The sequence below is a fragment of the Macaca thibetana genome, chromosome 18 (genome assembly GCF_024542745.1).
Source record: "Macaca thibetana thibetana isolate TM-01 chromosome 18, ASM2454274v1, whole genome shotgun sequence".
Classification (NCBI taxonomy): Eukaryota; Metazoa; Chordata; class Mammalia; order Primates; family Cercopithecidae; genus Macaca; species Macaca thibetana.
The window spans coordinates 4,381,813-4,406,415 of NC_065595.1; the positions used below are offsets into that span (position 1 = coordinate 4,381,813).

Sequence of the window (24,603 nt, forward strand, 5' to 3'; positions counted from 1 at the left end):
TGAACCAACCAGGAGCCAAGGAGGAGCTGGGCAGAAGAAAGTTCCCAAACAGCATAAGCAGATAAGTTTTGAGAAAACCTTTTTAGGGTAGATAGAAGAGTCTTTATTGGAGGGAAAAAGAAAAACAGACCGTTGCTTTTTCAAGATCCCTGTCTGAAAAGGACATGTTGCTGCTTTTGAGAGATGGGGTCTATTACTCATTTCTATTCCCCTTGAAAATAAGCCATTTGTAGACAGTGCTGTTAAAAAGTGCCCACTTTCTTAAGCATCCTACTCTTTCCAATATGGCCAACTTTCCAACACAATTCTTCCAATTAGGATTATGTTTCATGGCTAGAAAGGCCACATTCCCTGTAAACCACCAAAACCTCATTCCCTTCCCCTAGCACCTTTGGGCCCAATTATTTCACCACTAGGGTGGAAGCTAAGGGAGCTGTACCATTTAGCAACTTTCATTACCCTGTTTTTAAACCTCAGCTCTGCTGTGAATCTCCAAGGGCACATTGCAGCTTCCAGGGAACAACTTTTGTTGTGTCAATACATGGGGTTCTTTTATCAACTTACAGCCTTCGGGCTCATGACCCAAAAGTTCCTCCTTCGCCTCTCACCAGACCTGTCTCAAATATGCATTGTAGAGGGAAATTCTAGTCAGAAAAAGCAATGACCTATCCTTACTCCAAAGCTTGTCGGTAAACAAGAATTATTTCACATTGCTATTAACTACCTACAATTTGCAAGGTTATAAAATAATCCGTGCAGAATAAAGATCTACTAACTCAGAGTTCGCCTCCATGAGCCTCTAAACTTCTCTAGCGTCTAAACAATCCGTGGTTTTCCACTGAACCACAAATGACCTATCCTCACTCCAAAGCTACTGTTAGTCCTCGTCATCGTAGACTGTTTATGTCAACTCTTCATAGCTATCTTCCACCAGATCAAACAGGGAGAAATCTTCCCTTCTTCAGAACTTCAACACATTCTTTATGAGTTTCCAATTTCCAGGAGAGACTAAAACACATTTACCAAGGGAGACCTAAATTTTGCCACAACTTACCACCAAATCAGAAATTTGAGATAAATAAATCTGAAAAGAACAAAATCTGCTTTAGCAGATTTTTTTTCCATTCTCTCTAATGACCTTTTACTCTGAGCTTCAGTGCAAACCCTCCCTACATGCAGACATGCAGAGGTGCTGGGAGTGAGATACTCAAAGGAAAACAGGGAGAAGGACACAGGGGGGCCGGGATGGAGACTGTGCCCTCTCCCTAGGACCCAGGGCTCTGCCTCTCCACTGACCCCATGGACTTTTTTTCTCCCAAGCAATGACTGTTCCTCCAACCAAAAGTAAATGACAGGCAAGGGCCATCCCAAGAGTGAGCTGAAGGTGAACTATTTAAACTCAATCTTAAAGATTCCTCCTAAAACATATTTTATAGCTACATTAGCAACTTCTGTATCAAACAAAATTCTTTTATATCAAAGATTATAAAAAAAAAAGTGTGTGTATGCATGTTTCCTGCATTATAAAAACAAATAGATACTGACAAACAAATAGATTTCCCTGGGGGAAAAGACCACGGGGATAGTCACACTGTCAGCTGACTTCTCCTGGTCAAAATGGACCAATTATTTGTTTTGTAATCATCAAATACAACTGTTTAAAAAAAAATCTTAAAGCACAAGACTTCACAAGAGGGTAGGAAGTTTTCAGCAGCAGTATTTTAGTTTGAAATATCTGAAAGAATTTGGAGTCTGAAAGTGAACTTTGAGTGTTAAAGAATCTCTCTCAAATAGCGAGCTAGGCTAAGATTTACTGACTTACTAAAGACCATCCCTCTCCTTTACGTATGGGAGTGTTTATTATGCATATCTTATCCCTCTGCCGCCTTTTGTTATTGGAATGGCAAGGGAGGGGCCAGCAAGGACCTAGTTTTTGTGGGTCATGTCAGCAGATCAAGAGTTCTGAATCTGGACCACAAGGAGACCTCCAGCTTGTTGTCAGTACAGAATCAGATTTCGGGAGCCTGGGGATGGCAGGGAGAATGTTTCGCATGAGAGAAACACACTGCTGTCACCATCCTCTGTCCCCACTACAGGAACACTTCCACTCCAGGTCAGGATCTCCACCCCAAGAACTGTGTCAGCCACCAGCCTTCACTTGTTCTATTGCCGCATTCGGATCACGTCCTCACCCGGACCAGCTCCATCCCTGAAAGCCTAAATCCAAATGTTCCACCCACTGACCACAACCTTTCCTCCTTTTAGATCATTTGCTCTGACTTTACCTGTTCTTAACATCTCTAAAACGTCCACTTCTTTGATTACCCTTCCTTCCTCATCTTCTCACCTATGGCGCCTACACAAGGCAGAGACATATATATATATGTTTTTATATCACATATATTTCATATATATACCATATATATGTTTTTGCATATCATATATACATGTTTTTGCATATGTTTTTGCATATCAAATATATGATATGCAAAATATGTATGCACACATACATATATGTATACACACATACAATAAATTTTTTTTTTTTAGAAAAAGCTATTCAGTTTAAGGGATTGTATTCTTTTTTGAATATTGTATATCCTTTTCTCTTTTTTTTTACATTTTAAGTTCTGGGATACACACGCAGAACATGCAAGTTTGTTACATAGGTATACATGTGCCATGATGGTTTGCTGCACCCATCAACCTGTCATCTACATTACGTATTTCTCCTAATGCATTCCCTTCTCTAGCCCCCCCACCCCCTACAGGCCCTGGTGTGTGATGTTCCCCTCCCTGTGTCCATGTGTTCTCATTGTTCAGCTCCCACTTACGAGTGAGAATATGCAGTGTTCAGTTTTCTGCTCCTGTGTTAGTTTGCTGAGAATGATGGTTTCCAGCTTCATCCATGTCCCTGCAAAGGACATGAACTCATTTTTTATGACTGCATAGTATTCCATGGCATATATGTGCCACATTTTCTTTATCCAGTCTATCATTGATGGGCACTTGGGTTGGTTCCAAGCTTTTGCTATTGTAAATATTGCTGCAATAAACATACATGTGCATGTGTCTTTATGGTAGAATGATTTACAGTCTTTTGGGTATATATCCAGTAAAGGGATTGCTGGGTCAAATGGTATTTCTGGTTCTAGATCCTTGAGGAATCACCACACTATCTTCACAATGGTTGAACTAATATACACTCCCACCAACAGTGTAAAAGTGTTCCTATTTCTCCACATCCTCTCCAGTATCTGGTTTTTCCTAACTTTTTAATGATCACCATTCTAACTGGCGTGAGGTGGTATCTCATTCTGGTTTTGATTTGCATTTCTCTAATGACCAGTGATGATGAGCTTTTTTTCATATGTTCATTGGCTACATAAATGTCTTATTTTGAGAAGTGTCTGTTCATATCCTTTGCCTACTTTGTGATGGGGTTGTTTGGTTTTTTTCTTGTAAATTTAAGTTCTTTGTAGATTCAGGATATTAGCCCTTTGTCAGATGGATCGATTGCAACAATTTTCTCCCATTCTGTAGGTTGCCTGTTCACTCTGAAGATATTTTCTTTTGCTGTGCAGAAGCTCTTTAATTTAGTTAGATCCCATTTGTCAATTTTGACTTTTGTTGCCATTGCTTTTGGTGTTTTAGTCATGAAGTCCTTGCCCATGCCTATGTCCTGAGTGGTATTGCCTAGGTTTTCTTCTAGGGTTTTTATGGTTTTAGGTCTAACATTTAAGTCTTTAATCCATCTTGAATTAATTTTTGTATAAAGTATAAGGAAGGGATCCGGTTTCAGCTTTCTACATATGGCTAGCCAGTTTTTCCCATAAAAAAATTTGAATCAATTCAGAAATCTGCTTTATCTGTTCTTATAATAGGGCTGTTGACTATTGGAAGAAATCTAACATTTTAATAGAAGTCATTCTAAACACAAATTCTCCAGTCTCACCTACAATCTCAGTGTGGCCTGACAGTTATATTTGGGGTCCGAAAAAATGGTAGCAACTCTCAATCTGAAGACAGAAGTACTGTAGGAGAGGTAACCAGTGCAGTTTATAATTAGGTCTAACAGAGTCCACTGGCTACAGCATTTCCCAAGAAATTCATCATTGATCAATTAATTTGTCTTGGGCACAGATTTTAGTTGATTGGTCACATTCAAATGATTCTAGTTATTTCTGGGATTTTTTTCTCTTGATGATTGGGAACTTCCAGTATCCATTAAGTATAAACACTTGGAGTTTCTACACATCTTTCCATTAATGAGTATATATTAAGGAGCTCTGTTTGCCTAGTGCTACACTGAGCATTCTGGGCAATTAAAAAAAAACCTCATAGTCGCAGTCTTTAAAAGTTTATAATCCAGGTGGAGCAATAAAATCAATGTACTTAAAACAGTTGGAAAACAGATTTGGACAAACTCTGTCATATTGATAGTAATTAGGGTAGAAACTTTAAAATTAGAGGGAAGTTTTTGAGGCAGATCAGAATATGAGTTGAGTTTTGCAGGAAGAATGCAATGTAGAAGACAGCAAGATGGGAGTACTTGTCTTCATATTTGCATAGTTTCTTTAATTTTGCTCCCCTTTGTGATTTTAAAACAGAATGCAACAAATGCAACCAGTAAGAATGGGAATTCAGACTGACAATAGACTCCTCAATTCTAATTTATCTCCTGAAAAATGCCTTCAGGTTCCATATGAAGTTTTACATAAGTCTCTCTTACCCTAGGTTGTCTGATAATCTTAAAGGGGTCAGACATTCATCCACAGGATTCATATTAAAAGAATATGAATCCTTTGACGTTCGTATCCAATCCACAGGATTCAAGTGCACCTTGGGAATTTTCATCATGTCTCCTGTGTGTGCTCAGCCCAAGACCAAAGTCAGAACTGAACAAGGAGATTAGGAGAAGAGGAATGTGAGCTCTCAGCCCCTCACATTCTCACTACATCCCAGATATGAGCATGGCCCCAGTCAGTTTCCAGTATCAATAGTGAAAGGAAACTTCCAAGTCTGATTTCCACAAAGGAGTGAAATATCTCTTCTTTGCTTTGGGAGGTATTTCACCTTTTGTGATAGAGCAGATATCACTGAGCCCCACAGACACAACTTTATTTTTAAATAAATCTCTTATACCAAAATATATCTATGCTTAAATTAGAACCCCTTGGTATGTCTGAATGTTACATTCTGTTAAAAGGGCAGGAAAGTATATGGTGTGACTCGCTTTCAATTCTTAAAACATTTGATAAAAGTGTTCTGTCCCTGACTTTATGTAATTTTGTAAGCTTTGGTAAGTTATTTATTATACACCTGTATTGATCACTTTGGGCTTTTTATTTTTGGCATACAATCCACTCTTAAACTAATGACTACAAAATATCGTCAAAGTAGGTGATAGTTCTTGCAACTAAGAAAAAGAAAACTATTGATTAATGATCGCTTGTAACAATACAGTCATATTTTGTTTTCATTATTTTAGTTTGGTTTGATTATTTTGGTTGTTTGCTTGCCATTTTATTCATCTTCTATTATTACGGGTTTTACAGAAACTTAGAAAAGAGAGAAAATGCAATAATCAATTCTGAAGTCTATAGAGAAAGAATGATTGGAAATATTATATTGACAAAAGAGGAACAGATCCATTTTCTGAAGATATGCTTAGTTCCCGTGTGCAACTTGTAGGGATCTAAGATTATTGCAAATGAAGTAGATGTTTTACATAAAATTATGCCATACCTGTTCTTAGAATTAATAAAATCCAGAGCCTCGAAAAAAATGAGGTTATTAAAATAGGTTGTAAAACTTTAGTGATTAAAATAGCAAAATAATGACATAAGAATAGACAGATAAATCCTCTTCATTTAAAAAACTTGTAAATATGATAATTACACAACTCAAGGAGTTAGGTACTTATTGACATGAAAACCTAAAGTTGTGTCCATGTACTCTGCATGTACGGTGTAACTCCGTTTCAGTAAGTGTGTGTGCGTGTGTTTGCGGGTGTAGGCATGCATGTGAGCACGTATGTGTGTGATTATACAGAGAGGTCCAGAAGAATGTCTACCTGGCTGTCCACAGTGGTCATCTCACGGCAGCAGAGTCTCACATGTGATATATTTTAATCTCACATATTGCTTTTTGCTTCTCTGTATTGTTTGAATTTTTGAACCATTACATATTTTTAGCAAACAGGCTGAAGTTACTTCCAATGGAAGAAAAAACAAAGGTCAACAAAATATTTCACGTAATGTCTCTCATCAGCTCCCAAGCTTCAGATTTTGAGCACGGCTGTTGTCCTTGCTCTGTGCATTCCTTCTTCTCTTCCTTGGTGTAACCCTCATGAACCCTAGGTGGAGGGTGAAGGATCATGGATACTATTCTTTGTAACTCAAACTTTGGCTTCAACAATAACATAACGATCATAGATGTAATGGTGTGGCCTTCATATAAGTTTTAAATGAGGGATTTAGGATTAATTTAGTGCCTCTTCGCCCTTGAAATAAATGAAAATAGAAATCCAGATGTGGGGCTCAGGGTGGAGGGCTTCCACTTTAGAACCACTGTATGCTGGATGATCACAGCTCAGCTTCTCCATGCAATTCTCCATAGGCCCAAGGTTAAAGCTGCTGATAATAACTCACAGGGAAGAGGAGGCATGAAAGGAGAAGAGAATAAAGGGAAATAATTGCTAGAACAATACTAGCAAAGTTTACCTTAATTTGGGACATGGCTGGATTTAGGCCCTATTTATAATTAATAAATTAGGCAAAATGGGCCCATAAAAATAGAAACTCATTAAGAACAAGAAAAAACCGTACTTCCCACATATTGTGAAGGTTGTGCTCTGAACACGGGTACCCTGGGGAGGAGAGGCAGGGGCTGAAATAGAGCCTCTTGCTGTCCTCAGTGAGCGGAGCACCCTGTTGCTATTGTGGCAACACCCACATTGTAGAGGGAGGACTGCCCCTGTCCAGTTTCCACCAGTGTGAGCAGCTGTCATATTCTAATGACATTTTATGATTCAGCAGCCCTGATTCTCCTATTTTCAGAATAATGCAAGGACAAGACGATAAGTTAATCAATTAAGAACTGGAAAGGAAATTTCGAGGATGAGGTGGAAAACTTATTCTCATCCTCCATTGGCAATTATGTGCTATCACATAAGAGTGGATACCAACAAAATCCCAAAGGACATGGAAGAAAAGCACTTCTGGGGTGGAAGATTTATTTGCGAATAACTTAAAATTTATATTCAGTTGTTTAAACCAGTTCTGCTTTCTTCACAGAAGCTAGTGGATATCTCTATTTTACCTATGAAACCATTGTAAAATTAGTCAGTATGTAATTAAAATAATTCCTGAAAAAAGGCATAATGAGGAAATTATGGAGGGAAATAAAGGTAGCAGAAAGGAACTCAAAATTATGGCAGATTGTCCAAAATGCCAGGGCTGTACCCATACCAGGCTCTGGCTGTGTGCACTGACGCACAGGAACAAGGGAGAACCTGTTGGTGAGTGTGTGTGCCATGATACAGGAGTGGATTTGTGGGACTGTGAACAAAGTGCTAACAGAATTGTCATGGTATCTTAATGTTCCCCTCTTTAATATGCAAAATGACACTACTCTTTAGCTTTCAACAGAAGTCCTAATCAAAAAGTAATATTTATGGTTCTCCTCTAAATTCTTCAATTTCACATTTTTACATAGAACACAACTCAGTATTATGATACAAAAGTGAAAATCTAGAAATTCCAGAAAGACAAAAATTTTTAGTAGTAATAAATGAGTTGTTTAATGCTAAGAGGATGTGTAATACAATACAGACCAAGTTCTGTTTTGATAATCAAAGTAATACGAGTTGAATACTGTGTAAATAGCTTGCAGAAACTTGGTGGGAAAAAACCCAAAGTGTTATAATTGCCTTTAAGTTTGTGAGAAACACAAGAAGTTATCATACACCAAAATAAAAATCATTTTAAAGCAATATAGTCAATGCATCATAGGAGACAAAAACATAAAAAGAGTAATGAATAATTTAAAATATATATTTAAGAAAAAGGAGAGTACTCTTATTGGTTCTTTTCCAAATAAGAGTACAAAAGGTTAAGTGTATATTTTTGAATATGCATTTAAAAATAACACTTGACAATATTTTATTAAGATCTTGCAAAAAAATGTATGTAGACTGATCCAATAGCTTACATAAGACTCTATCTTTCTGGTTGAAAATTACACTTAGAACAATTTGTCAAACAAATTTCCAGGAATAGTAAAACACATGCAAGAAAGAAATTAATATCATGCATCTCAGCATCAGTTAAGAGTTGCATAGATCAAAGATTCGTTCTCGTGCCATGAAGGTCTGACTTTGACTTTCAAACAAGATGAGAGTGGGAACCACATGATAAGACAAAAGCATGAATGGCTAATTTCTAAGGATTTTATCAGATTATAAATAAAGCTCATTGTAGTGTAAGGGATCCCCAAACAGTTGCACTGGAGTTTGCAGGCATACAGGTAAACATATGTGACACAGAGACTGTGGTTCCCTGTTACTTCTTTTCCATAAACGATACTGTTCTCCTTTAATTCTTCCTAAAGCATAAATGAATAGTCCATATTTTTAAATGGATGGCAAGCAAATTCTCAGTTATATCAACTGCAGTAATTAATGCATTTTACTGCTTTCTGGCATTTAATTATAGAATGTGCCACTGCGCCTTGTTGAGGACATTTTAAACTTTTTAGTGTGCTAAAAATGGCATTAAGTCTTTATTCTTATTACACACAATTTTAAACAGAGTACCTTCAAGAGGGTCCTGTCTATTCTCCAAAATTAGATGGAGCATAAAAGATAGACAGGCATGTATTTTATCAGAAAATATTCCAAACTTAGAAAAAATCTGTGTGGGGAAAAGAAATACCAATAAAAATTTATGAGTGAAACAACCTGGCTTTTGAAATCATGTGGAGATAAGGGCTTGTGTTTGCTTCTAAATCAGCCTTTATTTCCTTACCCAGTCATGGAGTTTAACATCATAATTGTCAAATCCATTAGTTCCTAAAGCCTAGGACCATGATGTAGAATGAACCAGTTGTTCAAATGTCTTGGTGTTGCCTTTACAAGTCTTTAACACCTAAACCAAGAGGGCTGTGGCCACCTTCATAAGTAGGTAAGTTGCTTTATTCAGCATAAGGGTGTTGCTTTATTTAGTGACAGAGTCGAGAATGTGATCCTGGGACTGACGAGGCTGGATAATTCCACCAAAGTGGTTGAAGTATTCTTAGGCATCTAAAGGTAGATGGAGACTAAGGAAAGGAAGACTAACAAAACTGATGCTGGGGTGGTAGAGGGCAGAAAACAAAAGACTCCCAATACTGACATTTTTGAAAAAGAGAGTCAAATCTGCTATTATTAATGTAGAACTATTTTGTCAAGGAGACGCCCCAAATTTTCAGAAATGTATATTTCTCAACAGCTATAATAATGATGAACCTCTTGTGAAGGGATGGTCTTTGTTCCCAAGTTCAGATTTTAGCAAAATATTATGTTGTCAGTATTTTCCAGCAATAGAAAATTACTCTCTTTGATCTAGATATTTAGGCATCTGATAGAGAATAAGTATTTTTCTTGCATTCAGAGACCTAACCTTGTACAAGGAAAGCTAAGCTAGAAAATCAAATAACTTTAAAAATATTTAACAACATAGGAAAGTTAAACTCAATTTAAAAATAATGAACATTATAAAGTAACATTTCAATGTGTATCTCACTGTGTATCAAATTTGTGGCACAGGCACTGATATTGTTTGGCTTTGTGTCCCCACATAAATCTCATCTCAAACTGTAATCCCCATGTGTCAAGGGAGGGAACTGGTGGGAGGTGATTGGATCATGAGGTTGGATTCCCCCATGCTGTTCTTACGGCAGTGAGTGAGTTCTCACGAGATCTTTCAGTTTTATAAGGGGCTATTTCCCCTGCCCTTCTCTCTTTCCTGCTGTCTTGTGAAGAAGGCACTGGCTTCTCCTTCCCCTTCCACCACAATTGTAAGTGTCCTAAGGCCTCCCCGGCCGTGAGTCAATTAAACCTCTTTCCTTTATAAATTACCCAGTCTCTGGCGGTTCTTTATAGCAGTGTGAAAACGGACTAATACAGCCACACCTTTTCTGTGTGGCTATTACAGGTGGCTTCCCTTTTATGGCCATGATGGAGTAATAGGGACTGGATTTTCCCTCCTATCTGAAACAACTGAAAAAAACTGGACACAATTTAGAAATTGACTATTCTGGAAACACTGGACATCATCTGGTAGCAAAGGACACTGACCTCTGTGAAATGGGAAACCAAGTGACAGGCCCTACAGTTGTCCAGTTTACTGCCTGGAGAGAGTCTCCAGGCAGTCATTCAAGGTAAGGGAGGGAAGGGGAGCCCAACGGTCTTCATGTACTGAGGTGATAAGCCAGGGAGATCAAAGAGACTGTATTAGTTCCCTAATGTTGTGGTAACAAATTACCATAAATTTACTGCCTTAAAAAACCCACAAATTTATAATCTATAGTTCTGGAAGTAAGAAGTCTAAAATGTATCAGCAAGCCTGTGTTCCTCCCAGGGACTCCCAGGAAGCACCTGTTTTCCTGTCCTTTGCAGCTTCTAGCAGGTTCCTGCATTCCTTTTCTCTTGGCCTCTTCCTCCCTGTTGTAAACCAGCAGCATAGCACCTTCTAATCCCTTTCTCTGTCTCTGACTGTCCAGCCTCTCTCCCTCTTACAAGGACCCATAGTATTATATTGGGCTCACCCAGAGAATCCAAGACAATCTCCTCATCTTAAGATCCTTAATTTAGTCACATTTACAAAGTGCTTTTTTTGTTATTTAAGGTAGAATATTTACAGGCTCCCGGTTTTAGGATGTGGACATTTTTGCATGGTAAAGGAGAGTGTGGCCATTATTTAGCCTGTCACAGAAGCCAAAGCATCTACAGTTTGCAGGCACAGGAGCAGAGGAGACAGAACAAGGAAGGTTGCAGAGTGAGAGCACTACAGATCTGAGGGAGCCCTGCAAGTATGCAGCAGAAAAGTCCTCTTGAGTATTCAACTAAGTGATGATCAATGCATGCAGGTCAGGAAACTTTCCAAAACTGAAGGGGAAATCAATAGAACAAGAGTGAATAAGCCTAGGGGCTCACACAGAGCTGAGAGTAGTACCTGCTCTCCTATCAACCTAAGAAGAAATATCTTAATTCAACGACATTGGGGAGAGTAGTTAGAAGGGTTTGCCTCAGTAGTAAGGCAAAATTGGCCCTAGATTAAACACTTCACTACTCTAGTCCTCCTAATCAAAGCTTAAAAGCAAGATTCATAAACATAAAAATAATTCCAGTAGCCCACCTCCCAGAATAAAGGTTCTGAATTTTTTTTGGAATAAAGAAATACCCAGTAGCCAAAGACAAAAAAAAAAAAAAAAAAAAAAAAAAAAATCAGAATGAAAGGCATCCAATAAAAAGTTCCCAGGTGTGCAGAGAATAAGAAATACACAGCCCACAATTAGGAGAAAGCCAATCAAGAAAAACTAATCCAGAAATTATTCAGATGGTAGAGTCAGTAGATAAGAACATTAAAACAATAATTAAAATTTTATCCCATGTGCTCAGGATATTACAGGAAAAATTAAACATCTGAAGTTGAAACATGAATGATGTAAAAAAGATGTAAATTAAACTGCTAGAGATGAAAACATATTACCTGAGATTAAAAATATGCTGAATAGGTTTAACAACCTATCACATGAAGAAGAAAAGATTAGTGAACTTGAAGACATAGCAATAGAAACTATCTAAAATGAAACACAGAGAAAAAATAATTTAAAAACAAGAAAAGAGTTGTGAGTTGTGAGACAACCTCAAGTGACCTAAGATTTGTGGAATTTCAGTTCCCAAAGAGATGGTGAGGAGTGAAGAAAAAATATTTGAAAAAATAATGGATGAAAATTTTCCAAATTTGATACACACTATAAACCTATAGACCCAAGAATCTGAGAAAACCCAAGCAAATACATCAAGGCACATCATCATCAAATTACTTAAAACCAGAGATAAAGTTTTCAAATGAGACAGACAAAAATGTCACATTATATAAATAAGAAGAAAAATAAAGATGACAGCAGATTTCTCACTGACAACAATGCAAGCTGGAAGACAGTAGAATAGCATCTTCAAAATACTGAAGGTTAAAAGTGTCAACCTAGGGATCTTAGTGAAAATATATTTCAAAAACTTTTTTAGTTATTATATTGTTGGTGGTAGATTTTGCATTGTTATTCTGAAGCTTTTGTATGTGTATTTCAGATAAAGCAAGTAAGTAATTATGTTGTTGTCATTAAGAATTGGAATTGTCAGCATAGGCTAAAAGAGGTATAGATGCTGCCCATGAGGTTGAGTGAGAACACTGCAGTCCTGACTTAAATTGAAACTATTAATAAGAGCTCATGATATATTTTATTAAGAAAATACATGTTTATAGCTATGTTCACCCCAAAAGGATTAGATCAATGGAACAGAATTAAGAATCCAGTAAAAAAACAACAATACATCTGTAGTCAATTTATTTTTAACAATGATGACAAGACTGTGCAAACGGGAAAGGATAGCCTTTTCAAAACATTGTGCTGGAAGAGCTGGATATCCACATGCAAAAGCATTAGTTTGGATCCCTGCTTCATAACATATAACAAAAATTGACACAAAATGAATCAAAGACCTTATTGTAAGAGCTAAAAGTATAGAACTTTTAGAAAAAAACAGGCATAAATCTTCATGACCCTGTATTAAGTAATGGTTTCTTAGATATTGCACCAAAAACATCAGTATCTTAAGAAAACGTAAATAAATTGGACTTAATCAAAATTAAAAACTTCTGTGCTTTAAAAGACACACAAGAAAGTGAAAGGACAATTGATAGAATGGGAGAAGATATTTGCAAATCCTGTGTCTGATAACAATTTATAACTTAAAATATCAATGCTGATCAAGGGTATCCAGAATATACAAAAAAGCTCTAATAATTCAATAATAAAAAGACAAGTCCCTAAGGAAAATATAGAAATGATCAATAATGACATAAGAGATTTAATATCATCAGCCATCAGAAAATGTAAACCGAAAGCACAATGAGATACCACTTTACACACACTGGGATAGCTAGAATAACAGAAAATCATGCAAAATAAATGTTGGTGAGGACGTGGAAAACCTGGAACATTTGTCCATTGCTGATGGAAATGTAAAATGGTGCAGCCACTGTTGAAAAAGGTGTGGCAGTTCCTCAGTAAGTTAAACATAGAATTACCATATGACACAATAGTTTCACTCTTATATATATACCCTAATAATTGAAAACAGGTGTTCAAACTAAAGTCTCTACACAAATGTCACAGCAGCACTAATCACAACAGTCAAAAACTCAAAGCAACCCAAATGTCCATCAGTTGATGAATAAACAAAATATGAAACAGAGTACACGGAACCCTTCTTAAGCTATGAAAAGGATGAAAGTTCTGATACATGCTGCAGTATGGATGAACCTTCAAAACATTATGCTAAGTGAAAGAAGCCAGACACAAAAGGCTATATGTGGTATGATTCCATCCATATGAAATATCCAGAGGCAGCCAATTCATAGAGATAAAGCATATCTGTTATTCCGAGGGCCAGAGGTGGACAGGAATGGGAAGCGATTGCTTAATGCTTGCAGAGCTTCTTTTTAGAGAGATGAAAAGTTTTGGAACTAGATAGCTGAGATTGTTGCAAAACATCGTGTATGTCACCAATAGAAATTTTTTAATAGATATTTTAGCACAAAAACGTTGTAGACGATAGTAAACAGTGAATGTTATAATTCCTCTACAAGTTAAAAAAGTCTGGAGTGGGGAAGTAGGTAGAAGATATGGATGAAATGAGTTGGATCACAACTTGATAATTGTTGAAGATAAATGATAGATAAACATGGAGTTTTTTACACGATTCTATTTTGATTAGGTTTAAATATATTAATAATCAGAAACATAATCAAATATACAGACACTTTAAAGATTGTATCAAGGAATCAGTAGATTTTGTTAATTCTTGTTAACAGAACAATTAATGAAGACTAGGTCCTTGGGAAACAAGTTGCACGGGCTGTGGCTTCAACATAATTTTATGTGTAGTTGGATAGGCTGCTTTCTCCAATTATATGGTATTATTTGACAATGCCACAGAATTAAGTTTAGAAGGACAAAATCAGTAGCGTAGTTGCCAAGTGAATATTAGTTTTAGAAATGATGGTATAAGCATAGATGCCTGAAAATTATCCAGGGCTTTTCTCAGTGCCTCATACGACGCACTTTCAATATGAGGTTGCTTATTGAATTAATGAATGCTCCAATATCTGCGCTTGGCCATATACCTCATAGGACTGTTGTGAGTAATTGAATGTTGTTAATTTGAGGGAATGCAAATTTCCTTATGGGGGGTAGATAACAACTGCTTTAAGTGTTTTGAATCAATTAATTGATTTCCAAAACAAAAACGGTGCTTTTCAAAACAGCTGACAAACTAGTTAGGTCACAATAAATTGTTAGACTTATTGTTTGTAATATCATATCAATCTGAATGTGTGGAACTAACCAGTTGCTGCGTGTCATGTAGCTGTGACCTAAGATTGTAATTTATATCTTAAAATATCAATGCTGATCAATTCATCTAATTTGGAGGCAAAAAAACTGTTGTCCATTATAAATTATTATTTGACAATGTCACAATTAAAAGTATTTTAAAATTAAGTATTATTTGACAATTATTGTCAAATAAAAACTATTATTTGACAATAATAATTGGGTTGACAATAACCCTAATGATATTATTATTGTTAAATAACTGTCAAATAATACTTCTACCTACTTACCCTAAATTAAATCAACTCATCTCCCTATTTTCCCTATTTTGATATATACTTCTTTTCGTTGTTTTTTTTTTTTTTTTTTTTTGTTTTTTTTTTTTTTTTTGACACAGAGTCTTGCTCTGTGGCCCAGGCTGGAGTGCAGTGGGGCCATCTTAGCTCACTGCAAACTTCGCCTCCGGAGTTCAAGCAATTCCCTTTCCTCAGCCTCCCTAGTAGCTGGGACTGCAGGCAGCAGCCACCATGTCCGGCTAATTTTTATATTTGTACTAGAGAGAAGGTTTCTCCATGTTGCCCAGGCTGGTCTCAAACTCCTGACCTCAGGGGATCCACCTGCCTCACCCTCCCAAAGTGCTGGGATTACAGGCCTATTTTGATACACATTTCTATACCCCGGCAAATCATTCAGAGCTTGAGGGTCCTTATTATGGCTACAGCTCCACCTGTTTGTTCTCTCTCCAGCCGGCCGCTTTGACTGAATGGCTGTGCTTTGTTCCTGATGATGCCATGTGAGAGTTCACAAGATGCTAGGTAAGCAGCCAGGAGCCAGCTTGCTTCAACACCGGAGACAAATCACCCCGGTAACCTCAGCCCAGCCTGCTGGCTGCAGCCCTTTTGTTCCCGCGCTTGCCTCCCTCAAAGCGTCCGCCCCCTTTCCGGTTCTAGTCACTCTCTAGGGCTTCCCACTTACATCCCTCGGTTTCCGGAACGGTGTGTCTACGGCTGCCTCTCGCTTCCAGGCAGCCGGGACCATTTTACCACTCTCCTTTCGTTCGCTGTTTACACGGCCTTCAGAATTACCGGGGATTTCTTTTGATCACTCAGGATCCAAATCATTTGTTTATCTTAAGAAAATAGAAACTAATTCTTACATACTGTAATGGTTTCCGGTTCCAGTCACTCTCTCGGGCTTCCCAGTCACATCCCGCGGTTTCCGGCACGGTGCGTCTGTGGCCGCCTCTGGGGCTTCCCGGTCACATCCCGCGGTTTCCGGAACGGTGCGTCTGTGGCCGCCTCTGGGGCTTCCCGGTCACATCCCGCGGTTTCCGGAACGGTGCGTCTGTGGCCGCCTCTGGGGCTTCCCGGTCACATCCCGCGGTTTCCGGAACGGTGCGTCTGTGGCCGCCTCTGGGGCTTCCCGGTCACATCCCGCGGTTTCCGGAACGGTGCGTCTGTGGCCGCCTCTGGGGCTTCCCGGTCACCTCCCGCGGTTTCCGGAACAGTGTGTCTGTGGCTGCCTCTCGCTTCCAGGCAGCCGGGATTATTTTCCCTCTCTCCTTTCGTTCGCTGTTTACACGGCCTTCAGAATTACTAGGGATTTCTTTTTATCACTCAGGATCCAAATCATTTATCTTAAGAAGATAGAAACTAATTCTTACACACTGTGATGGCCAACTTAGATGAACTAGATAACTTGCATGATTATAATGATATAGAACATTCGGACGTTAGATGAGGAAAGCCGCGTGTTCCCCCTCCATTTCACCTGAGATGTGACTGTCTGGGGAAACGGCCACAGCTGGAGCACGCGTGAGACATGTACAGAGGATGAGGCCCTGTGGAATTGTCTAGAACACCCCCACCTGGTCCTGTGATCCAAGGCCGAGCTCCACACTCCTACAGGCGTCATTAGCCTCTCATCAGCCACCATCAGGCCCAAGGATGACAGCAAATAGGGTCGCCAGCCAGTTTCTGCTCCAGAAACAGCGTTAGACTCACGGCACAATTTACTGGACGGTTCTTTTCCATTTTCGCCGAAGAAAATGCGACTAATGCCTTCCAAAGGAGGAAAAGGAAAATGAAACTAGTAACAAAAGATCCTGTTGGCTACAATTATATTAGGTGAAGAAATAGTGAGTATGTGTTTGTTTTTACCCGCTGTTTAGTAGAGCTATTTTCATATACACACACATATAAAGACATTGTTGAATTTTAGTACAGTACTTTAACATGATTTGGTTATACTAAAAATAAAATCTTTTCTTTTCCATATTTCATTGTGGTACAATTTCCTGTCTCAAAGAAATATGGAAACTTTTACTTGGAAGATATATAGTTAGAATTTCCTGTAATACTGAATTAGCTCCAGTCAAAATGAACTATTTTACACTGCCATTATTACTCATTTACCAAAAATACTTTGTTCTGGGTTTAATATTTTCTTAATACTTTTAACTTTCCAAAGCACTTTCTCATCAAATATCGTTTTTGGCCTTACAATAAGCCTGAGTTAGGTTCACCCAATATCTAACTAGATTTTTTTAAGCAACAGAAGCGAATGTCATTTGTTTATGATGCCTGTGTATGCCTTGACACTTTAAAAAATAATTCAGTAGAAAAATCACATTAAAAATCACATAAAAGACTTTTAATACCATACCTTGACAATAGATATGTCCATGCAAAGCTATGAGACTCAATTACAGTTTTATTATGATCTGATTATGATGTCAATGTAAATTTCTAAAAAGCTCTATCCAACTGTAATTTCAAGACAGTTTCATTGCATTAAGAAACAAAACAGTCAACATAGCGTTGCATTAATTTGGGGAGTTTTGACAGAAAGCTATAAAACAAAGGAATGTGACAAATCAAGTCAACCTAAAAGTTGGCTTCCCTGAGAGTGGGGAGTATTATTGAAGCTCATAATTCCAAATATAGAGACCAGTGGGCGATGCCAAATGGAGCCTGGCGAACTTGGGCACAACTGGTTGGAATTAATTAACTTGCCATCTAGGAGCCTCACGTTGCTGACTTTCTGTATTGCTGGATCCGGTTCACACAATGATATGTAGCCCTTTCCTGCTACCCCACTATTGAAGCCAAGGGGGAGTGCTGCTGGCGGGTATTCCTTTCTCTAATTTGTTTTCTTTTCTTCTTCTTCTTCTTCTTTTTTTTCCCAACTCTATGTATTTATGGGGTTTTAAAATACTATCTTTTCCTGTTTACCATATGTCAAATTCTACATGAACTGATAAAAACATGCAAAGGCCTTATCACTCTAATCTCCTAAAATAGGCTTGCTTCCCTCCTACCTCCTACACTTCATCAAGCCTTAACTACTAATTACTAACATCTAAAATGCTCATCTGACCGAACTGCACTATGTGTCCATTTTTAAAGACCTCAGTTCCATTATCCTCACTGATGTGGGCACCCAGGAAAAAACAAAAACGAAAACAAACCCAAAAAAATCCCTGTTTGTATTTTTCCATGATGCAGCTACTCAGCTCTGGGACAGTTCCGTATAATGAGTATTCGCCCCTCAAATATAATACGCTCTCTTTAAAACAAGCTAGCACCCTCCTTGCTACTGGAGCTCTGCTGCCTGGATTGACACCGCAGCAGCCGCCTTCATCAGAGCCTGCTGTGATGCTCCCAACTCCTCACTCCAGGGAGTGCTTCCCTGCTTGATGCTGGTAGCAGATTAAAGCTGTTCTAATTTTCCATCCAAGCCAAATAGATGCATAAGCAAGCTGTTAGATTGTCTCAGGATCAGCACAGTATACCAGCCCCGTGCTTTTTCAGAGCTCCACTGCAGTTAGCATATCGGTGAACATTTGCAAGTGAAATCATACGGGGAGGAGAGAGGAGGGAGGAAGTGGAAGACAGAGGTAGGAGAACACCACTCCCAAAGCCAAATGCAGATCCCTGCTGAAGTGGCAGTGAAAAGTCAAAAGGCACTCTACCAGAATTTAGTGAAAAACACATGCAGTAAACACTGAAAAATACCGCTTATTGAGAAAAAGGAAGAGAGAAGCATGGAGGATCATCTCCTTGCATTTATAGTAAAAAAACAATTTGTCATGCTCTGTTCCGCATAAGACTCTCTGTCCAAACAGACAAAGGGGAAAACAGAATTGTAAGGCAGCTCGGTCATTACAGGCTGAAAGCAACTAAGGCCTATGCTCTGTGAGCCAGTCGCAGGTCACTACAGATGCCCACCTGGGATTTGGGGCTGGGAGTCCAATTTGAATTTATCTCCCAACCCCTTACTCAAATAAAGCTCATGATGGAATTGCCGGTAAAGATAGCAGTCAGTTATGTAAATGAGATAAAGTGTCCATTGCACAGTATGAATTTGGATGTGACACATTGCCAGATTTGGAGAAAAAAGTAAGAACCAACATGGTAAAATGCAGAAAGGCAAAGAAAGTTTAAATCAACAGAAACATAAGAAACATGCCTGCAGCTCAAAGTGCTGAATAAATGGGGTGAAGATGAGGGAGAGATAATTACATGCCTTGTTAGAACTAGTTTTTATCATCATTGTGTTAAACATTTATAATAAAAGCCCAGGTGCATGAAGCATTCTGCTGAGTGTGGTACAGAGCAAGACACACAGATACTCTTTATCCCTTGCAAGACTCTCTACAGAGAGAGCTGGGAATAGAATGCACACAAATGCTATTCGTGACAAAAAAGGCTCACCAAATCATTGATTGTGGGGCTTCCCACGATGAGATTTCTCGTGCACAGGCAATATGCCCTCCTAAACAAAATGTGAGCATAACATTTTAAAAGGAGATCCTGCCTACAAAGACTGCACACTAAAAAAAACAAATGTGAAAGTATTCTATAAATGAAAAAAATGAATACCTATTAGCCTTAGTGGATAGAAATGTGTACCCCTTCCCACAAAATATGCGGAAATGCTAACCTGGGGTACCTGTGAATGTGATCTTATTTGGAAATAGGGTCACTGCAGTGAAGTCAAGGTAAGAGGAAGTCGTGCTGGAGTAGGGTGGGCCTTATTGAAAGATTGAAAGAGAAAGACACACAGACACAGAGAGAAGACAGCCATGTGATGGCAGAGACAGAGGTTGGGAGGATGCAGCCACAGGCCATGGAGTGCGGAGCATTGCTGGGAGCCACCAGGAGCTGAGTGAGAGGCAAGAAGTGTTCCCCAGAGCCATAGGAGGAAGACACCCCTGATGCTACTTTGGTTTCAGACTCTCAGCCTCCAAAACTGTAAGGATATATTTCTTTAGTTTTAAGCCACCCAGGTTGTGATACATTGTTATGGCAGCCCTGGGAAGCAAATGTGTTTAATAAAGTCAGATCTGCCCTAATTTGATGTCCAGCTTTGCAAATTTTACTCTGTGTATACAAAGTATTTCAACTGCAGTAAGTGTCTGACCTTATAATTTAAAAATTGCATTCCAGTGCAAGTGATGGCCTGAGTGCAGGTTTTCCATGACAGGTTCGCTTTTTACTTCCTCCTCTCTCAAGTACCCTGTGCCACCAAGATATCCATCCCAAAATAGGCCAGTGCCACCCAATGAGCCATCGCCATGCCCATCTCCTGCATGAGGTTTGCCCTAGCTTTGCCATGATCCTCCCCACAGAACTTCAGCTCAAGTTCATTCTTCTCATTCTCCTATCTGATAGCTTCATCCTTAGAAGCTCCTTTTCATTTTTGTCCCTCCTGTCTAGCTGCCAATGCTAGCAAGGATGTAGTGAAATTTAAATCTCTCAAAATTCTGAAAAGATGTGAGTTGGTTTCTTTCTGCAAATCAGTAAGATGATGCAAGAGCTTTAAATGTGTTCATGATCTTAGGACCTAATAATCTTCCTCGTAAGAACCTTCATGCAAGAATCAAATGTCATGCAAAGCTGTTCATTTCAGAGTTCTATCTCTCCAGTGTCCTCCTTCACTAGTGCAGAATCCAGTGCCAGAGAGGGCCTGTTACTAGGGGCATCCATGAGGAGCATCAGCCATTAGCTTGTGAACACACCAATCAATTATTGGTGCATATCCTCATTTATTCCTCTTCTCTTGGTCCTTCCTCAACATATTTCCAGCAATGAGTGTTGTCCCAGCACGACTCCCTTGAACACTGAAGTTCCTCCAGGCATCATCATCACTTTGACCAGGGGCTATGGCCCAGCGGGGAGCAGCTGCTAGATGGGGGGCCTCATCCACAGTGCAGTGCTGAGCGCACTGCTGCCATTTCCACTGTGCCTAGCCACTTTTGTGCAAAAACCCTCAAGGCTGATGGAAGGGAGCCAGAGAGAGGTAGGGAGAATAATAATCCAGTCTGACTTGTATTCTACTCTACTGTTTGAGTCTCACAGAGCTATAGGAGGAAGCACCGCTACCTGGGCTCTATCTCATTGCTATTGCTCAAATACTGGTCTATGGAAGGCCAAGAGGAACAGCCAGGAGAGGGAACTCCGGCAGCTCCTTCCTCCCCTTCAACAACGATGGCCTTGACATCCAGTGATGTGCTCAGTCTCTAGTGGAACTGGACTCTGTCTGGCCCATCGCACCACAGGATGGACACAGCTCATTGGCGCTCATCCCACATAGCTACAATATCAGCCAAAGAAAGAGTGACAGAAAGTAGATTAACCCATGTGATGGAATAGCATTTATCAATTAATGGTACCTCTTTTTAATAATGAATTTAAAAGTTCCTGTTACATATTATGTGAGAAGAGGATTCAGAATTATGTGCCAAGTAAAATCTCACTTATTAAGAAATATATATATATATATTCATATATTTATACATAGAAAAATAAGCTAGGAAGAAATACACCCTAACATTAACAATCACTATCTCTAAGCAGTGAAGTTAGGGGTGATTTTAATCATTCACTAACTTTCAAGACAAGACTTTTTCAAGTGCTTTGTACTGTTTTTTAACTTCTTTAATAATATGCATACTTTTCTCTTAAATAATAGGATGCTTAAGAAATGCCCAAACCTTTGTTCTCCTAATGCCAAATTACACAGGACACTGAGGGGAGCCGCAGTGCATTTATCCAGCCTCAGTCATCCCAGGGTGTCCCCACCTCACCCACCCAGGATGGGAGCAGTGCAGGGGCCCCGGGCAGGGCGTGCCACCCAGGAAGCTCTGGTCTTTGATCTGTGCTCCTTGTGTGGTCTCCTAAGAGGCTCTCTGTGGCCCCCATGTCAAACCTGGGGTCCAGGAGCTGTCTGCAGGGCTGGACCCAGCCTCCCTAAGCAAGGGGAGCCTCTGTGTCTTCAGCTCTTGCCACGTGCCTGGCACCACCCTGGTGGGCCTGGCTGTCATGCAAGTTCATTCCCTCTGGATCTGAAGGGGCTTCCTTTCAATCACTTCCATCTCATGATCTCTGTACTCAGTTCCAAGTTCAGACTTTTTACAAAAGACAGAAAGCATCATGTCTTCCAGAACTCTCTGCTTTTGCCCTTGAGAGGTCCCTGGTTTAAGAAATTTAAAAGTGGCTTGTCAGGAACCAGAAAAGGACAAACACTGGGGAAAACAAACACAAATAAAAACCTTATTAAACATTCCTGCCTCCTTTTTGTGATTTTATTTTTTAAAATGTGTTTCTTGAGTCATATGAAGAGAAAATAAACTGCAAAAATCAGGAATTCGGAGTAAGAGAGTTGGAAAGGAGTGTGGTTGTGTCTATCCAGAGAGACTGAAAGTTGTGGCTTACCCTAAACATGCACTGGCAAAATCACATTTGTGTTTGAGTCAAAGTGTATTTTTCTGACTCAGTGTGGCAGCTGTACTTGCCGTCAATCTTAACAGATTAAGCTGACCGGCAATTTATGTTTTTTAACCAAAGAAGCCATTTTTCCTGGAGTGAATAATACCGAAAATTATTTTGATCATTCTGTATCTCACATTCCTTTGGCATTTTCTGTTTGCATTTGCGAGTGGAGTAGGATTTCAAGTGTACCAGCTCTTCTACAATGTGTATCACGAGCATTTGAACCACTAAAGTTTACCCACCATAATGAACGTTGAAGGACATTAGATTTGGAAAGATTGCATTTTTATGTTTGAGGTTGCTGTGATGTACAGGGTCTGACAGAGCAAACACTCATTTGGGGATTCTTGTGGGCAATAGAAAATTCCCGAATTGCCAAACTCTATTTCCATTCAAATTGGGAGTTTGAAAGACTCTCCAAATGCAGGGGAATGAAAGGAAAATCAGAAAAAAAAGAACTTAAAGAACTTACCTGTGAATTCTCATCCATCAGTCCTTTCAGAAAGATTTTATGCAGAAGGGAAAAATATATATTTAAAGAAAGCTTAGATTGACTAGGAATGAAAAAGGAAAACATTATTCAAAGCTGCTGTAAAATATGCTAAGAATCCATTTGGCATTTCTATAGGCTTTTGTCTTCCAAGCATCGGGAATTTGGGGGACATGTGGCCTATATTTTGCCTTCTCTCAGGAGGATGAGCACTAAGCTGCGGTTTCTCAATTTGTCCTCATCAGTCATACATTGTTGGAGTGATGCTCCTCAGTCTTCATCCAGTCCTAAGCAAGAAGCCATGACTGAGAAACCCTCTGCTTTTCTTATTAGTTGCCAAATGACAAGCTTTCCCCGGCCATCATCAATGTCGCTACAACTAAGGGGCTTGTGTTCCCACCATAGGCCCCTTCCAGTTTGAAGAGATTTGATCAGTGCCACTCTTTTGCATTCTGCTGAAAACACAGAAGAAAGTTTTGGCTGCAGTGCACATGTATTAGGATTACTCTGAAAAACAAAACAGTTTTAGATTAGTTAAGCCTGTATTGAATTAAGTCTTAATAAAAGAACAGTCTCTTATGGGTTTAAACTGTGGTTTGGCCAACATTCTAGACAAACACACTCACGGTGGGTGTGGGGAGAGAAAGCGGGGATGGGGAAATGAAAAGCCTTTCTTCTAAAAGGAAAGTCGTTTTAGAATGTGGTAATCCTCGGTAATGAGGACAATACACTCATTTGTTGCTTTTTAAAATAAATTTCATCGACATTTTAATTTTTAAAAAACCTTCAGAAATGCACAGTAGCTCCATTGCATTTTTTTTGGTATATGTTTCCAACATCCCATGGGCCTGAGAACTCACTAGGCAAGGGCAGTTCATACATCTAAAAGTCTAAACCCCTGGGAAAATGTTTTCCATGCAAATTGTGAAACTGTGTCAATGAATTATTTTTAAAGGGGGTGATTAAACTAATACATTTTAAAGACACTGACTCAAGTTCTGACTTGAACCAACCAAAATGGAATTATTAGCCTTAAGATTCTTGTGCTCTTAATCCCACTCAGCCAATCCACATGTTTACTCCGTACATGACATGGACCTCCCTCAAGATAATAAGCATGATAACAGTTGCCTCATTTGTATAATATTCCACATATATATGTCATTTGATACCTGGGAAGAACCTATAACATTAAGAAGACAGCTCTTACTCCCATTTTTAATAAGTAAAGAAACTAAATTCACGTTCATAAAACTGAGCTATTCAAGGTCACATGGCCGGTAAGGAAGAGTAAACCTAGATGTTTCTGACTCACAATCCTGTTTTCAAAATTTTGAAAACCTCCACCATATCCTATCATGGTTAAAATCTTAATACAAAAGATAGGTTAGACTCACTTTGGAAGTCAGACCTGATTCTACTGTATCCATCTCTAGATATATAGTATAGGTTGGTGCAAAAGTAATTGTGGTTTTGCCATTTAAAAGTCACATCTTTAAAATGTGTTTATTTAATTTAATCACTCTCTTTTAGAATAATTTATTGTCATAGTTTCACAATTTGCATGGAAAACATTTTCCCAGGGGTTTAGACTTTTAGATATATGAACTGCCCTTGCCTAGTGAGTTGAGGGCCCATGGGATGTTGGAAAGATGTACGAAGAAAATGAGGTAGAAC

At 38.9% G+C, this 24,603-nt stretch overlaps 1 long non-coding RNA gene across 1 annotated transcript in view; it reads right to left on the bottom strand.

Annotated features, from left to right (window-relative positions):
- LOC126941275 (uncharacterized) overlaps positions 1–16,435 on the bottom strand; it is a 37,534-nt gene extending 21,099 nt beyond the window's left edge. The window contains exon 1 of the long non-coding RNA XR_007721224.1: positions 15,822–16,435. This is a non-coding gene — a long non-coding RNA (uncharacterized LOC126941275). The remainder of the gene's footprint in view (positions 1–15,821) is intronic.
- Positions 16,436–24,603: the final 8,168 nt, after the last annotated feature.